General features: G+C 42.9%; 1 protein-coding gene across 1 annotated transcript in view; it reads left to right on the top strand.

Annotated features, from left to right (window-relative positions):
- Nucleotides 1–17,731: 17,731 nt before the first annotated feature.
- ntng2b (netrin g2b) overlaps nt 17,732–19,492 on the top strand; it is a 121,680-nt gene continuing 119,919 nt past the window's right edge. The window contains 1 exon segment of the mRNA XM_045693045.1: nt 17,732–18,345. The gene's annotated coding sequence lies outside the window, so the exon portion shown is untranslated.

Here is a 19,492-nt window from a genome sequence, read left to right as displayed (position 1 = left end):
AGCGATTGAGTTGTGAGACTCTGCTGTAGAGCTCATCACTCCCCCTAACTGGAAGGGGGCCAGAGACAATTAATCGATGCCGACACATCTTTCTAGCTGATTTACACAGTTGAAGCTATGTTACGCTTGGTGACCTCTGACTGTTTCATCCTAACATCGTTGGTGCCGATGTGGATAACAATATCTCTATACTCTCTACACTCGCCAGTTTTAGCTTTAGCCAGCACCATCTTCAGATTAACCTTAACGTCGGTAGCCCTGCCCCCTGGTAAACAGTGTATGATCGCTGGATGATTCGTTTTAAGTCTAATACTGCGGGTAATGGAGTCGCCAATGACTAGGGTTTTCAATTTGTCAGAGCTAATGGTGAGAGGCTTCGGCGTCTCAGACCCAGTAACGGGAGGAGGAGAGACCAGAGAAGGCTCGGCCTCAGACTCCGACCCGCTGCTTAATGGGGAGAACCGGTTGAAAGTTTCTGTCGGCTGAATAAGCGACACCGGTTGAGCATTCCTACAGCGTTTCCCTCCAGAAGCCATGAGAAAGTTGTCCGGCTGCGGGGACCGTGCGAGGGGATTTATACTAACGTTACTATCTGTACTTACTGGTGGCACAGACGCTGTTTCATCCTTTTCTACACTGAAATTGCCCTTGCCTAACGATTGCGTCTGAAGCTGGGCTTGCAGCACAGCTATCCTCGCCGTAAGGCGATCGTTCTCCTGTATATTATAAGAACAACGACTGCAATTAGAAGGCATCATGTTAATGTTACTTAGCTTCGGCTGTTTGAAGTCCTGACGAACCATGTCCAGATAAAACCTCCGGGGTGAAAAAGTTGAATGAAAAAAGTTGAGTGAGGGAAAAACTAAAAATATACTGTAATCAAAAAGTAAAAACCGTGAAGTAGTCAGGTAGCAAAGTAAGATTGGCAACAAAACGCACAGCAGCTCGTAAACAAGTCTGCAAGTTGTGTATCATAATGTATCCGATTTCACTCCAAGGAACTATACTATAGCATGGATAGTATCACGATAAAAAAACTAAGGGTTTCAAAGGTTTTTTGGGGCTGTCCCCATAGGAGAACACTTTTTGGAACCAAAAAGGGTTCTTCAAAGGTTTCTCCTATGAGGACAGCCGAAGAACCGTTTTATCTTCTAGATACCACCTTTATTTCTAGTGTACATTACCTCCGTGAATCAGAACCAGTCACTGCTGTACAGTACCTAAAGATCCTATTAAAAATACTGATTCCAAAAGATTGTCATGAGGAGTCCATTGAGAAGAACCTGTAGCCCTTTTGTGTACAGTTTGCTAGTGTATAACCTTATATTGTTTAAGGGAGAGGGAGTTTTACATGTAACCCTAAACTGAAGACACAGGCTTCACTGATCCAAGTGGGGGGGATTTATGATATTCTCTCTTTAGCGCGCACGCATGTACGCGCATGTGTGTGGGTGTGTGTGAGTACGCGCATGTGTGTGGGTGTGTGTGAGTACGCGCATGTGTGTGGGTGTGTGTGAGTAACCTTCAGTGGAGACAGACGTGATGTAGTCTAGAGAGCAGGGGAGTGTGTGTGAAAGGTACCTCCAGAGGACATGCATCGATCACCAGATCACACAAGGAGATTCACTCAAGCACAGGCTGCCGAGCACAAAAGAGGCCACTCCATACAGACACACAGACACATACACTCAGTAAATAACTCTCCTAACTCAATCTGTGTGAAGCACCTACTGGGCTAATTACCAGTAATTGGCTACTATTGGATTTCATAATCATCAACTCAATCCCTGTACAAATGAAAACCCCTAGGCTTCATATGATTACCGCCACTTATTTCACGTATATACTACAAGTTTCCATCTTTCCACTAACAAGCAAAGGAGTGAAATCTCGAAGGGAGATGATACTACCCTTCATCCTTTATGACAAAGAAAACATAGAGGCACGTGTGTGTGCCTTTGTGTGTGTTCCTGTGTGTGTGTTCCTGTGTGTGTGTGCCTTTGTGTGTGTGTGTGTGTGTGTGTGTGTGTGTGTGTGTGCGTGCGTGTGCCTGTGTGTGTGTGTGTATCCAGTTGTCGTGTGAGGGACACAGCCAGGGTGTCATCAGGTTGTGTGAACATACAAGCTTGTTCATTAATGCCATTATGTTAAAAATGACAGGTGATCTATAATTCTTGGCCACAAACTGAAGAAACATTTACTGTCCAAACCTTTTGACCTGAATCACTGTACAGTAGCGCACTAGAGGGTGAAATAGGAGGAATAGGAGAAGTAGGAGGAATAGGAGAAATAGGACAAATAGGAGGAATAGGAGAAATAGGAGAACCAGGAGGATCAGGAGGAATAGGAGAAATATGAGGAATAGGAGAACCAGGAGAAATAGGAGGAATAAGGGGAATAAGAGGAATAGGGGAAACAGAAGGAATAGGAGAAATATGAGAAACAGGAGGAATAGGAGGAACAGGAGAAATAGGAGAAATAGGAGGAATAGGGGGAATAAGAGGAATAGGGGAAACAGGAGGAATAGGAGAAATATGAGGAATAGGGGAAACAGGAGGCACATGAGGAATAGGAGAAACAGGAGGAATAGGAGGAATCGGAGGAACAGGAGGAACAGGAGGAATAGGAGGAATAGGAGAAACAGGAGAAATAGGAGGAATAGGAGAAATAGGGGAAACAGAAGGAATAAGAGAAATAGGAGGAATAGGAGAAACAGGAGGAATAAGAGAAACAGGAAAGAATAGGAGGAACAGGAGGAATAGGAGAAACAGGAGGAATAGGCAACCCTATCTAGCTTAAAAAGACATCAAACCACTGGAAAGGACCCAACAAGAAGATATGAACATTGACATACATTCTAAAAGGCGGATGCTTTCATTAATTGCACTTTTGAAGATGAAGAGCGGACACATAAATAAGTAAACAGACTACACAAACTTCTGCTTTACAACTAAAGAAACACCAATATTCCAGTAGCTGATTATCTTGTGGTACTGCAGTTTTGCACACACGCTAATACACCTGAGCACAGTGTCGGGGCATCCAGCAAATTACAGCCAGTTCACTACAACTCAAAGGATTTATGTTAATAGTACATAGACCATTTCTCAACGGTACGGACCATTTCTCCACGGTACGGACCATTTCTCCACGGTACGGACCATTTCTCCACGGTACGGACCATTTCTTCACGGTATGGACCATTTCTCCACGTTATGGACCATTTCTGCACGGTACGGACCATTTCTCCACGGTACGGACCATTTCTCCACGGTATGGACCATTTCTCCACGGTACGGACCATTTCTTCACGGTATGGACCATTTCTCCACGTTATGGACCATTTCTGCACGGTACGGACCATTTCTTCACGGTATGGAGCATTTCTCCACGGTACGGACCGTTTCTCCACGGTATGGACCATTTCTCCACGTTATGGACCATTTCTCCACGGTACGGACCATTTCTCCACGGTACGGACCATTTCTTCACGGTGTGGAGCATTTCTCCACATTATGGACCATTTCTTCACGGTATGGACCATTTCTCCACGGTATGGACCATTTCTCCACGGTATGGAGCATTTCTCCACAGTATGGACCGTTTCTCCACGGTATGGCGGGCCTCTGTCCTCTTTCTCCATCCAGGATCCTCAACTGAATTCTGGCCATGACAACACAGTCCCTGGGGGACCCTCTGTTTTTTTTAAACGTGTCACTTTCTCTGTACAAACAAAGCAAACATAGTGTGTGTATGTGTCTTCTGTCCGTCTGGTCAAGACAGTGTCCATGGGCTGTGCTGGACAGCCGCATTACATTGCAGATCATGCACCACTTCGTTGGGGCCATACCAAATTTCCAGATTGCTTCATGCACAAGCACGACTCCCACACAAGTTGACGTCAGTAAACTGAGAGGGGGGGTTAGAGAGAGAGAGAAAGAGTGACAGAAGTAGAGAGACAGAGAGAGATGGGATATAAAAGTGAAAGAGAGAAGGAGAGAAAGAGAGACAGTGAGAGAGAGAGACAGTGAGAGAGAGAGAGAGAGAGAGAGAGAGATGGGTGGGTGGGTATCATCCTGAACTCAGTCCAAACTGCATGCCGCCATGATGAAGGGTATATCTTTTTATCAAGGTCTGCCAACGAGGCTACTCAGCCACCCCAACCCTCTGCCAGACACATGGACACACAGAGCCTGCATCCCAAATAGCAGTCTATTACCTATTTAGTGCACTAATTTTAGTAGACTAGCATGAAAACATCCCAAAAACATAACAAAATCTTCTTTAAAAACATGTTTTTAAGGAAATATCCTCTTTAGTCAAAAGTAGTAGACTAAAGAGGGAATATATTGTCTCCGGTCAAAAGTAGTGCACTATATATAGAATAGAGTGCCATTTCAGACACAGCTAGAGACAACACAGTTGGTTCTGTGTAAGTTCCCAGAACATTTGTTAGGTCGTGGTAAATGTATGTTCACGTAACACAAAAATGGTCCAGTCGTGCTGATCATTTTAGAATGTTTGTTTAAAACATTCACCAGATGTTGCAAGAATGTTCCTAGAGCACATTTGATATGTTCTTTAAAGGTTCCCAGAATGTTTCATTAGGTTGTGGGATCAGTCTGGTGGAAATATTGTGGGAACATCACAAAATATATTTTCCCAAAAAACGAAAACTCTACAATGATTCTACACTGTTCCTACAACCTAATTAAATGTTCTGGGAACTTTTAAAGAACTCAGTAAGGCTGTTCTGTCTACATCCTTGCAACATCAAATGAATTGTTGTGCACCCTGATACAAACATTATCTGAATGTCAGCACAACTGGACAGTTTAATTGTTTTGGGAACCTATCTATTGTCATATTCGCACATTGTTCCCAGAACCTAAAAAAACATTCTAGGAATAGAATAGAATCATTGCAGAATCATTCGCACAGCTGGACAGTGTTTGTGTTTTGGGAACACATCTTTTATGATGTCCCCACAATGTTCCCACCAGACTGTTCCCACAACCTAATAAAACATTCTAGGAACTTTTAAAGAACAGACGAAATGTGTTCTAGGAACATTTTTACAACATCAGGTGAATGTTTTTTTCACCCAAAAATAAACGTTGTAGAATCATACGCACAGCTGGACAGTGTTTGTGTTTTGGGAACACATCTTTTATGATGTCCCCACAATGTTCCCACCAGACTGTTCCCACAACCTAATGAAACATTCTAGGAAACTTTAAAGGACAGACAAAATGTGTTCTGAGAATGCTCTTGTAATATAAGGTAAATGTTTTTTTGCACCCTAAAAGAAACATTAAAAAGTAACGTAACATTCTGGGAACCATTGAAGAACTCACAACATGTGTTCTGGGAACGTTCTTGCAACATCAGGCGTTTTATACAAACATTGTATAATCATCAGCACAACTGGACAGTTGCTGTGTAATGAGAGTATTTGCCGCAACCTAACTAATGTTCTGGGAACTTTCACAGGACCAATTTTGGTTTGCAGGTACAATGTGTTTTTACATTACGTGGAAACCTAATGAGAACTTTTGTGGTGGTTGTTACAGATGTTGTGCACAACATTTTGTGAATGTTAGGAGAACATTCCAAGGATATTTCCTTAAAAACATGTTTTTAAAGAAGATTTTGTTATGTTTTTGGGATGTTTTCATGCTAATGTTAGATAAAACCCTAACGAGAATTTAACATTGTACTGCAGTGGGCTAAATCAGGGTCGCACAAAGTGTTTATTGGTAGTCTTCAACAAATCTACCTTGAAACAAAAGTATACACCTCACACATGGTTATGGGCTTAAAAAAGAAGAACCCGTGTACCATGTCAGATATAGAGTTGAAATGTATTAAATGTTGAGTTTGCGTCCCAAAATTATACTTTATATACATCACAGAAGACTCAAACAGTTTTGTCATATTTCACATAAAAAAACACCGGATTTTTCGGCTTTAAAAATACATATATACAGTTGAAGTCGGAAGTTTACATACACCTTAGCCAAATACATTTAAACTCCGTTTTTCACAACTCCTGCCATTTAATCCTAGTAAACATTCACTGTCTTAGGTCAGTTAGGATCACCACTTTATTTTAAGAATGTGAAATGTCAGAATAATAGTAGAGAGAATGATGTATTTCAGCTTTTATTTCTTTCATCACATTCCCAGTGGGTCAGAAGTGCATATACACTCAATTAGTATTTGGTAGCATTGCCTTTAAATTGTTTAACTTGGGTCAAACGTTTTGGGTAGCCTTCCACAAGCTTCCCACAATAAGTTGGGTGAATTTTGGCCCATTCCTCCTGACAGAGCTGGTGTAACTGAGTCAGGTTTGTAACTGAGTAGGCCTCCTTGCTCGCACACGCTTTTTCAGTTCTACCCACACATTTTTTATAGGATTGAGGTCAGAGCTTTGTGATGGCCATTCCAATACCTTGACTTTGTTGTCCTACAGCCATTTTTTTTTAACTTTGGAAGTATGTTTGGGATCATTGTCCATTTTGAAGACCCATTTGCGCCCAAGCTTTAACTTCCTGACTGATGTCTTGAGATGTTGCTTCAATATATCCACATAATTTTTCTTCCCCATGATGCCATCTATTTTGTGAAGTGCACCAGTCCCTCCTGCAGCAAAGCAGCCCCCACAACACGATGCTGCCACCCCCATGCTTCACGGTTGGGATGGTGTTCTTCGGCTTGCAAGCCTCCCCCTTTTTCCTCCAAACATAACGATGGTCATTATGGCCAAACAGTTATATTTTTGTTTCATCAGACCAGAGGACATTTCTCCAGAGAGTACGATCTTTGTCCCCATGTGCAGTTGCAAACCGTAGTCTGGCTTTTTTATGGCAGTTTTGGAGCAGTGGCTTCTTCCTTGCTGAGCGGCCTTTCAGGTTATGTCGATATAGGACTCGTTTTACTGTGGATATTGATACTTTTGTACCTTTTTCCTCCAGCATCTTCACAAGGTCCTTTGTTGTTGTTCTAGGATTTATTTGCACTTTTCGCACCAAAGTACGTTCATCTCTAGGAGACAGAACACGTCTCCTTCCTGAGCAGTATGACGGCTGCGTGGTCCCATGGTGTTTATACTTGCGTACTATTGTTAGTACAGATGAACGTGGTACCTTCAGGCGTTTGGAAATTGCTCCCAAGGATGAACCAGACTTGTGGAGGTCTACAAGGTCTTGGCTGATTTCTTTAGATTTTCCCATGATGTCAAGCAAAGAGGCACTGAGTTTGAAGGTAGGCCTTGAAATACATCCACCGTTACACCGCCAATTGACTGAAATTATGTCAATTAGCCTATCAGAAGTTTCTAAAGCCATGACATCATTTTCTGGAATTTTCCAAGCTGTTTAAAGGCACAGTCAACTTAGTGTATGTAAACTTCTGACCCACTGGAATTGTGCTACAGTGAATTATAAGTGAACTAATATGTCTGTGTGACGTAGAAGTCCGTCACTGGCCGCGGGCAGCATTTGGTACTTTAACGCACGCACACATTCATCACTCCTCCCTGCTCCATTATCAGATAAGTTAACAATGTGGGTCGACACACAAGTTAACTTCTCTATCTTAGTACATACATTTCACACTTACGTCAGTAACCGGTTAGGGTATAAAGAAATAAACAGACAAGTGTTCATATTTAATATAAGCAATATTTATTATACTTAGATGTTATGGATGAGCGCGTTGTTTGTTCTGTTCCTCTCTCTCTCCATCTCTGTAGCTTCCGGCTATGCTGGATAAGGACCCGAGCTAAGGGAATTGGGCTTACTTTGTAGTGCCTGTCCGGAATGGCTCATTAATGTAAATGGGCATATTGGAAGACACTGTCAGTAGTGATGTAATTTTGTAAATGTTATATTGTGATGTTGTTTCATAAATGTGTTGCAATGTATATATTTTGGTTTGTTTAGATAAATGGAAACTGTAGGTTGAATAGGTAATTGCTTAATTAATTAGTGTTAATTGTTCTGAGGGGAGGGGCTACCCCTACAAAAGGAGCCTCTCTTTCAGTTCATTGAGAGGCATTTTGGATTGAGCTGTAGGTGGGGCAGCTTTGTTTTTAAGCTGTCCCATAAGGTATACGTTTGATGGCAGTACTGTTGTTTTTGTTCTGGAATCACTATGTAAATAAACACCTTTGCACAGAAGAACTTTTGCGGCTCCGCCATCTTTTTATTTTTTATAGAAGTTAGGTTTTCCAGTTTAGCCTTCTGGCCTGCTCTACGTGACAGTCTGTAAACAATTGTTGGAAAAATTACTTGTCATGCACAAAGTAGATGTCCTAACCGACGTGCCAAAACTATAGTTTGTTAACAAGACATTTGTGGAGTGGTTGAAAAACAAGTTTTAATGACTCCAACCTAAGTGTATGTAAACTTCTGACTTCAACTGTATATATTAATTATGAAATTAAGAAGAATATTAATAACATTCCATCCATGAGGCCACTAGGTCATTTGACTGCAGGAAAGGGCTACTTGCAATCTTACTTATTGATCTGGAAATGTTCCTGGTTTGCTGGGATAGTACTCATCTGCCCTCACCACAATTTCATACTCAGCATTTTGCACACTTCTATGATGTCATGGGCTGCGTTTACGGAGGCAACCCAATTCTGATCTTTTGTCCAATTCTTGGTCTTTTGACCAATCAGATCTTTTGCCAATACTGTAAATGGGCAAAATATCAGAATTGGGCTGCCTGTGTAAGCAAACTACAACATGGGTTAAGGGGTTGTGTTCATAAGCGCACACCGTATTAAAATGTTTTGCAATGGAAAATGAAAATATGTGTTTCTTATTGGACAAGTTGAGATAGTACCTCCCTGTTTCAGAGCACTTTCTTTCATTTCGGACCTACTGAACATGACCCAGATAGTTGACAATGACCCAAATGACCAAATGTGTGTAATACAGCCTAATACATCCCAAATGGACCTTTATAGTATATTCAGTAAGACTATGTTCTGATCAACAGCTTAGGAGAACAGTCTATTGGCAGATTCAAATCAAATAAAATGTTATTTGTCACATGCTCTGAATACAACAGGTGTAAACCTTACCGTGAAATGCTTACAAGCCATTAACCAACACTGCAGTTCAATAAATAGAGTTAATAAAATATTTACTAAATAAACTACAGTATAAAAAAAATCGAATCAATCAAAAAGTAACTAGAAAATGACATAACAATAACGAGCCTATATACAGGGGGTACCGGTGCCGAGTAAATGTGCGGGGGTACTGGTTAGTTGAGGTAATTTGTAAAGTGACTATGAATAGATAATAAACAGCGAGTAGAAGCAGTGTAAAAACAAAGGTGGGGTGGGGTGTCAATGTAAATAGTCCGGGTGGCCATTTGATTAGTTGTTCAGCAGTCTAATGGCTTGGGGGTAGAAGCTGTTAAGGAGCCTTTTGGCAGAGAGAACACTCTATGACTCGGGTGACTGGAGTCTTTGAGAATTTTTAGGGTCTCACTCTGACACCGTCTAGTGTATAGGTCCTGGATGGCAGGAAGCATGGCCCCAGTGATGTACTGGGCCGTACACACTACCCTCTGTAGTGCCTTACGGTCTGATGCCGAGCAGTTGCCATACAACAATACTATGATTTGATAGTGACTTTTTGAACACGTCAAGCTCAGTCTCAGCATTGTAAGTGTAAATGATAGTATAGTAGTGCCAGAAATGTGTTAGGTCTTTTAGTCTGCGTCTGGTCAAAAGTAGCGAACTACATAAGGAATAGGGTGCCATTTGAGATGAGGGAATAGGGTGCCGTTTGGGATGAGGGAATAGGGTGTCATTTGGGATGCAACGTGTAGCTCTATTAGCCGTGTGCTTCGACGGGGTGTTACATTGTTATTGATGCACGGGGATGAGGGTAGTCAGATGCACGGGGATGAGGGTGGACAGATGCACGGGGATAAGGGTAGGCAGATGCACGGGGATAAGCACGGGATGTGGGTAGGCAGATGCACAGGGATGAGGGTAGACAGATGCACGGGGATGAGGGTAGGCAGATGCACGGGGATAAGCACGGGATGTGGGTAGGCAGATGCACAGGGATGAGGGTAGACAGATGCACGGGGATGAGGGTAGGCAGATGCACGGGGATGTCGGTAGGCAGATGCACGGGGATGTCGGTAGGCAGATGCACGGGGATGTGGGTAGGCAGATGCACGGGGGATGAGGGTAGGCAGATGCACAGGGATAAGGGTAGGCAGATGCACGGGGGATGAGGGTAGGCAGATGCACAGGGATAATGGGAGGCAGATGCAGGGGGATGAGGGTAGGCAGATGCACGGGGATGAGGGTAGGCAGATGCACTGGGATGAGGGTAGGCAGATGCACGGGGATGTCGGTAGGCAGATGCACGGGGATGTGGGTAGGCAGATGCACGGGGGATGAGGGTAGGCAGATGCACAGGGATAATGGGAGGCAGATGCACGGGGGATGAGGGTAGGCAGATGCACAGGGATAATGGGAGGCAGATGCAGGGGGATGAGGGTAGGCAGATGCACGGGGATGAGGGTAGGCAGATGCACTGGGATGAGGGTAGGCAGATGCACGGGGATGAGGGTAGGCAGATGTACGGGGATGAGGGTAGGCAGATGCACGGGGATGAGGGTAGGCATATGCACGGGGATGAGGGTAGGCAGATGCACAGGGATAATGGGAGGCAGATGCACGGGGATGAGGGTAGGCAGATGCACCGTGATAATGGGAGGCAGATGCACGGGGATGAGGGTAGGCAGATGCACGGGGATGCGGGTAGGCAGATGCACGGGGATGAGGGTAGGCAGATGCACGGGGATGAGGGTAGGCAGATGCACGGGGATGAGGGTAGGCAGATGCACAGGGATAATGGGAGGCAGATGCAGGGGGATGAGGGTAGGCAGATGCACCGTGATAATGCGAGGCAGATGCAGGGGGATGAGGGTAGGCAGATGCACCGTGATAATGGGAGGCAGATGCAGGGGGATGAGGGTAGGCATAATTGAATTCCAAAATATCAAGCCCCTCATTCATCCCCATCATCACAGCTGACTTTTCTGTCAGGTTATATTGATGTACATTGAAGTGGATCTAGAAGAATGTAAAACTATTGGAATATACAATATTACATATTTTACCTGGTTTTACCTGTTTGTGATCACCATTGTACAGTTCAACCTTATTGTAAATTGGGAGGGTGGTATTATTAAATAATTCCCACCTGATGTTATAAAAGATGCAGTTTAGGGATGCAATAGATGTGATGCATTGTTTCCATATAGCCTTAGCCAAAGGCCTAGCCATCACAAGCCAGACCAAAGACCAGAAAATACAATGACATGCATTAGAGTAGAATGAGTAGAGTATTACTTTATTGATCCAAACTTGGGAAATGTTTTTGTCACTTGAAGCATCATCAAGGATTACAAGGACAAGACAAGTATCAATGACACAGATAATACAAAAGCAAATATCAAGACACAATCGAGGGCACCTGCAGAAAGATATAACATACTTTAGCATACTTTAATTAGCAATATAAAAGCCCAATAAATTCACTACAATCCAGAAAGTTGAATACAAAAACATACAAGTAAACAATATCTAAAGTGAGATCATTCATATACGTTTTGATGCTGAAATTTTTTGATGCCAAGTCTCTTTTCAAGTGATAGAACTGGATTACATTTCACCATCCTAACTAATATAAGTGACGTGTTCTGGCCAGGGGCGGAAATCCCGGGGGGGACGGGGGGGACACGACCCCCCCATCCTGGAAAAAATATGATTTGTCCCCCCCAATATATCACTGAAACATAACTATGTAATTTAAATAATATTAATAATACGCAATGAAAGCAATTGTACTGATGATAGACACTTAATAGCGCGTTTTTAAGTTTCAAAAGATTGCAACCCCCCCACCCTTTGCTTCACAATGGTTTGATCCACTGCCAGTTCCTTATTTGGCAAGGTAACAGAGGGGTGGTATCCACTGTCTGAAAGGCACTCAATGAACGTAACTGACGTGAGGTTAATCCAGTCAATCGCGCACACACACTAGCTGAATATGCAGAGCTAGCGGGCAAATATTAACTATTAAGCTAGCTAGTACCTATTCCATTTATGTGGCCTCGTCAAAGATGGAATCTTTGCTATCGTCAATTTATTCCAAGATCAGCATGCAGATGATGTAAGTTAGTGCTTCAAAGTCCCTGTGATAAGGTTAGCGATAAACTGAAGTCCAAACTGAACAGAACTACACTCTCTTCTACCATTGTCTTAAATATATTTAATGGTCTCGTTGCAAAAGCTAAATTGTCGCAAGGGAACTTTTATTTATTTATTTTATTTCACCTTTATTTAACCCGGGTAGCAAAGATTATAGCAAACACCACTGAAACGGAATTGGTGCTCGCTAGCATTGCAAATTCAGCTATTGTTGGAAGCCAGCCAATATGAAACAAACTATTAAAATTACAAAAGGTTGCAGCATATGTTGTGTAAATGGTGAACTCATACAGCTGTCAACTCTTGTCATTTTAATCCGTTTCACATTTGCTAGCTACCTTTTAGATCGAAGCCCAAATAGAATGATAAAAGATAAGATGATAGAAGCCCATCTCCTACTGTAAATAACCTACACACTGTGTGTGTGTAGCCAGCCAGCCAGCCAGCCAGCCAGCCAGGTAGAAAAATGGCAGAAAAATAAAAGACGGACATCAGAGTATTTTTCAGTACACCAAAACGCAAAGTAAGAACCCTAGTAGCCTAATATCTCAAAGACTAGTTGATAAAATGTTCATAAGAAAGAAATGAAATTCTAATGGAAATGTTTCACAATGATGTCATTAGGCAGAGCAGGCAACAGATGGCACACAGACAGCAGAGTTGGGGACAGATATGCAGGGACAGACTGGCAGAGACAGGGAGTCTCAGGTAAGTTTGTTGAGTCTTTGTTTGGCAACATTATGAAAGGTTCTCAATTTTTTTGACTTGTAAAATAGGAACATAATTGGAAAATGCCATGGATACCCCCACTCTCAACTTAAACTGGTGACTGAACTAAGATTTGTTGAAGGCAATGGTATTGCTGTTGTGATTAGTTGTGTAGTTTTGGGTACCGGTAGTTAGGAGTACGGCAAACACCTTATTTCTTTGGCTTCTCAATATACATTTACCATATTACAATGTAGGCTATGTGTTACAGCACTACTTTTGGTGTCCCCCTCAGGAATAGCTCTTGAGAAAATTTCATGTAATTGTCCCCTCCAAAGTTGATATCAGATTTTCGCCCCTAGTTCTGGCGTCAGGCCAGTAAACGGTCTAGCACTGTCTGGCGTCAGGGAAATTACCACTCAACTGGCCAACGCTAAATCATTTGTGGGGCTTTGAGAAAGACATCCGGATTCATACATAACAAATGACCAGCTTTTCTAACTTTGATGAATGTCAGATCTTATAATGCATATTTCATATGTGACTCCAAGCTAACAAGGGTCAATTTAGTAATCATTTTAGTTTCCCACTGTAATATGTTTCTTTGAAGACCTCGGTAGATATATAAGCTAGGTAGATAAATGAGGTAGGTAGATATATAAGGTAGGTAGATATAATTTTGGGGGGGTGAAGGGGGTTTAGGTAGGCACTGCAAGGGTTAAGAGGAATCTGAAAGACTTAAGAAAGACAGAGGAGACGCTGCAAGGACAAACTATCTATCGACTCCATGCTGTACTGTCAGTGTTCCCACCCAGACAGAGGTTCAGAATTCCGTTCGGAATCACACGTCTCTCTCGCTCTCTCTCTCTCTTCCCAAAATCACCTCAAAAAATCACAGAAACCCCCATAACATTGTTGACAACATACTGAAGCTTCAGTTTCTTCTTTTGTAATGCATTTGACAGCTTTCAAATGTTTGGAGTGCCACGCAGCTGTCACTAGCGGGGCTGCAGCATATATTGTAGACCCTGCCTTGTGAAAGTACAAGAGAAGCAGTCAGTCTATTTCAGCAAAACGGACAGCGACTTTACAACAGATAGCAAGCGCCAATTTATTTTGTCTTTTTTTTCACCTTTATTTAACCAGGTAGGCTAGTTGAGAACAAGTTCTCATTTACAACTGCGACCTGGCCAAGATAAAGCAAAGCAGTTCGGCACATACAACAACACAGAGTTACACATGGAATAAACAAACATACAGTCAATAATACAGTAGAAAAAAAGGTATATATACAGTGAGTGTAAATGAGGTAAGATAAGGGAGGTAAGGCAATAAAATAGGCCATAGTGGCGAGGAAATTAAGATATAGCAATTAAACACTGGAGTGATAGATGTGCAGAAGATGAATGTGCAAGTAGAGATACTGGGGTGCAAAGGAGCAAAATAAATAAATAAATACAGTATGGGGATGAGGTGGATGGGCTGTTTACAGATGGGCTATGTACATGTGCAATGATCTGTGAGCTGCTCTGACAGCTGGTGCTTGAAGTTAGTGAGGGAGATAAGAGTCTCCAGCTTCAGCGATTTTTGCAGTTCGTTCCAGTCATTGGCAGCAGAGAACTGGAAGGAAAGGCGGCCAAAGGAGGAATTGGCTTTGGGGATGACCAGTGAAATATACCTGCTGGAGTGCGTGCTGCGGGTGGGTGCTGCTATGGTGACCAGTGAGCTGAGATAAGGCGGGGTTTTGCCTAGCAAAGACTTGTAGATGACCTGGAGCCAGTGGGTTTTGCGACGAGTATGAAGCGAGGGCCAGCCAATGAGAGCGTACAGGTCGCAGTGGTGGGAAGTATATGGGGCTTTGGTGACAAAACGGATAGCACTGTGATAGACTGCATCCAATTTGTTGAGTAGAGTTGAAGGCTATTTTGTAAATGTCTCAGTTGGAGGCTATTTTGTAAATGACATCGCCGAAGTTGAGGATCGAGTAGGATAGTCAGTTTTACGAGGGTATGTTTGGCAGCATGAGTGAAGGATGCTTTGTTGCGAAATAGGAAGCCGATTCTAGATTTAATTTTGGATTGGAGATGCTTAATGTGGGTCTGGAAGGAGAGTTGAGGCTATTTTGTAAATGACATAGCCGAAGTCGAGGATCAAGTAGGATAGTCAGTTTTACGAGGGTATGTTTGGCAGCATGAGTGAAGGATGCTTTGTTGCGAAATAGGAAGCCGATTCTAGATTTAATTTTGGATTGGAGATGCTTAATGTGGGTCTGGAAGGAGAGTTTACAGTCTAACCAGACACCTAGGTATTTGTAGTTGTCCACATATTCTAGGTCAGAACCGTACAGAGTAGTGATGCTGGACGGGCGGGCAGGTGCGGGCAGCGATCGGTTGAAGAGCATGCATTTAGTTTTACTTGCATTTAAGAGCAGTTGGAGGCCACGGCAGGAGAGTTGTATGGCATTGAAGCTCGTCTGGAGGTTAGTTAGCACAGTGTCCAAAGAAGGGCCAGAAGTATACAGAATGGTGTTGTCTGCGTAGAGGTGAATCAGAGAATCACCAGCAGCAAGAGCGACATCATTGATGTATACAGAGAAGAGAGTTGGCCCGAGAATTGAACCCTGTGCCACCCCCATAGAAACTGCCAGAGGTCTGGATAACAGGCCCTCCGATTTGACACACTGAACTCTATCAGAGAAGTAGTGTAGGTGAAAATGCATGACTATGGTTGATTTTCCAGTATCTAGACTGTTCTCCCAGAAGTATTGAGACAGAAAACATAGGGTTAATTAATAGATATGTGTAAGCGGAATGAAGGCTGAGCCCATGTGAGTGTACAAAGCTGGGTCTACTTCGAATTGACCATTAGACATGTAAAAAACAGAACGTAAGCAGAATCCGTGTGGATGAGGCAAGGTAGACCAACAAGACCTGACTGTTCTGGCCATATCTGATCTTGTGAAGGCTACTGGAGACGCACATGGGTTAATCATACATCGACAACATCGGCCTGAACTTAGTGAAGACCTTTAGACAGGAACATTAGCTAATCCGTGATAGGCACCAGTAGGAGTGTGCATGTCACGCCACCAATATAATCTATGCCCCAATGTCTGAGCCAATAAGAGAATTGAAACTAAGTAAGACAACAAGATTCGTAAAGTGGAGTGACGATGTTATGTAAGGGTAAGACTGTATAAAAGCCAAGTACTAAGAATGAAGATTCAGTACTTCCATGGAATTGCTCGGCTTTGCTACTCTCTGTAATAAAGTCTATTTGAATTCACAAGCTCCGGTATATGAGAAGTATTTGATTCAATATTTTCCACAACAGTAGTTGGTGAACCAGGCGAGGCAGTCATTTGAGAAACCAAGGCTGTTGAGTCTGCCGATAAGAATGTGGTGATTGACAGAGTCGAAAGACTTGGCCAGGTCGATGAATACGGCTGCACAGTATTGTCTCTTATCGATGGCAGTTATGATATTTTAGGTTCTTGAGCGTGGCTGAGGTGCACCCATGACCATTTCGGAAGCCAGATTGCATAGCGGAGAAGGTACGGTGGGATTTGAAATGGTCGGTGATCTGTTTGTTAACTTGGCTTTCGAAAACCTTAGAAAGGCAGGGTAGGATAGATATAGGTCTGTAGCAGTTTGGGCCTAGAGTGTCTCCCCCTTTGAAGAGGGGGATGACCGCGGCAGCTTTCCAATCTTTGGGGATCTCAGACGATAAGAAAGAGAGGTTGAACAGGCTAGTAATAGGGGTTGCAACAATTTCGGCAGATCATTTTAGAAAGAGAGGGTCCAGATTGTCTAGCCCGGCTGATTTGTAGTGGTCCAGATTTTGCAGCTCTTTCAGAACATCAGCTATCTGGATTTGGGTGAAGGAGAAATGGGGAGGCTTGGGCGAGTTGCTGTAGAGGGGGCAGGGCAGTTGACCAGGGTAAGGGTAGCCAGGTGGAAAGCATGGCCAGATGTAGAAAAATGCTTATTGCAATTGTCATGGATTTATCGGTGGTGACAGTATTTCCTAGCCTCAGTGCAGTGGGCAGCTGGGAGGAAGTGCCAAGCAGTATCAAATTCCCGTCTGAAGTTGTCCTCAAAGCTGCTTCATATTTATGATTAATGATTGAGTCAAATCGTTTGATAACGTATCAATATATAATCCATTTCAATTAAGTTTATGAAGCTATTTAAATATATTCTGAAATAGCTTACAATTTTGTTATGCAAACAATTTAACTAGGCCTAGACTTCATGGGCGCTTCAATGTGTTGTGATTATCTTGCCATTATTCTCATTGGCCTAAAAAAAAACTAAACAGTAGTATTTGTTAAATTAAAGTAATAGATTCTGGTATGTATTACATTACAAAACGTGTATAGGCAGCGCTGCATTTTGCAATTGATCCAATTGATCCAACGTGCTATGTATGGCTGATTGTAATAGCGGTACGCGCCTTCTCTTTTGCACAGACAGCTTTAATAGCCAACAAAAATGGCTCTGTAAACCCGAACGGTGGTTTATGTCCTGTATCTAAACCGCCCTCTATCCACCACTTCCTTCAACGTGAGCAAACAACTCTGGCTTATCTGCTGCTAAACATTTCTGATACAACTCTCTGAACGCTCGGACGCAGTGGATGACACAGTAGGCTATACCGCCACTTCTCCGCTGTTCCTTTAAGCAGCGCTTGCTGATCAGATGGTGGGACGGTTCAGTTTGGTGCCGCTTGGCCGGTGAGAGAGAGCGTCGAGAGCGGGTAAGAAGTTGCGCAACCCGCCCTGGCTCAGGCTAGCAGATAAAAGCCCGGATAGTGATTGAAAGAGATGGTAAAAAGGATTTAGCACAGGCATTAACAGAGAGAGAGAGAGAGAGAGAGAGAGAGAAAGAAAGAAGAGGAGAGAGAGAGAGAGAGAGAGAGAAGAGGAGAGGAGAGAGAGAGAAAAGAGGAGAGAAGAGAGAGCGCGCAAGGGGGAGATTTTCCAGAAAGCTTTTTTTCTTTCTGCGTGGAACATCTTTCTGTGCTTTAACATCCCAGGTAAAGCTGAGCTTGTAAAGTGGGAAAGTTCGAGCACCAGACCATCATCAAAGTCAATATTTGCATACTTTTGATACTCCTTCAAGCTGGAATTCACGCTTTCGCTTTTTTTCTCCAATTCCCATTTCCAGATCTAGGACACGGTCATCCGTGGTGTAATAAAAAAGTAACCGGCACGAGAAAAAACTAACAAGGAGACCGCATCAGATAACCAGAGTGGAGTACAGTAGCCTACACCACGACGGGAGCCCGGTAGTGAATGGAGCCGTGCGGGGTTTATGGCAGAGGGGCGTTCGTATAATAATGGGACACGGAGTGGCTCTCCCAGATGAACCTTCGAAGTAAGTAGGCTAAGTGTTTTATCTAATAAATCTGACCCGCTTCAGAATGTTTGACTGTTAAAATAAATTCTGAGGAGATTACGAGACCTATTCGGAGTGAGACTAAAACGCAACGCTCACTTCGAGACTATTTGACTAAATTGTCACTCACTACTCTAAATATTGTTAGGCCTACTCTATAATAAATTCCAAAGTTGTCACTTTATATAAATGTTTAGAAATAATGTTATGTATGACCAAATTAAATGCAGCCTGAACGGTTGCTTCTTTCGATTCGGGCTGCTGAAGCGAGCAGAAGCAGCAGTCTGTCAGACACACCCTATAAGGTATTTCGAGCCAGAGAACCGCTTTTGGCACTTCAAAACTATAAACTGAACAAAGCTTCACCTAATTTTCGTGGAATACATATTTTGGGGATTCTGGCCACATCGTAGCCAGTCAGTGAAGAGGGTCATTGTCATTCCCATTAAACGCATTTTGTGACCTCTGGTCTTCTAGCATTTGGATGCCAATTCAAACTCTCACGCATAGGCGGCACCGGCACGTGTATTTACGCAGCGGCGCAACCAGGACAGCAGAGGTGTGCGTAATAATTTACTAAGCGCCATGTCAGCAATAAACGTGTTTAAATTAATGCATGGTGATGCAGTTGACGCTAGGACGCTTCATGTTTCATGGAACGAATGAAATAAGTGGTGGGGTGACATTCACTTTGCTAGTTTACGCCCGCCCCCCCTTTCCCATGTATATAACGCATACAAACTTATTTTTCAAAGGAACGGGACGAACTTTCCACTCTATAATGAACAATCCGATACAGCTCACCCCAAAGCACACTCACACATGCAACTTTTGAAACGTGGCATCAAACCCTGTATGACTTAAAAGCTCTTGTGTAACTCTCGAAATATTCTCTCTGAAATATGTTACATGCACGATGACATACAGCATTACATACAAACATCTGTTTGCTACAAATCTCATCCTTATCAGTCTTCATGGTTTTGATCTATTTCTTGGAAATTCAGATAGTAAATATAAGAAACGAAATGTCCCATCTCGGAAAATTAGAAAAATGGGATGATCAAGATAAACTAGACCTACTCACTGATAGGTATACTGTAGTGTGTCTCTCTCTCTCTCTCTC

The sequence above is a fragment of the Salmo salar genome, chromosome ssa01 (genome assembly GCF_905237065.1).
Source record: "Salmo salar chromosome ssa01, Ssal_v3.1, whole genome shotgun sequence".
Lineage (NCBI taxonomy): Eukaryota > Metazoa > Chordata > Actinopteri > Salmoniformes > Salmonidae > Salmo > Salmo salar.
This window is presented reverse-complemented; position numbering and strand designations above follow the sequence as displayed.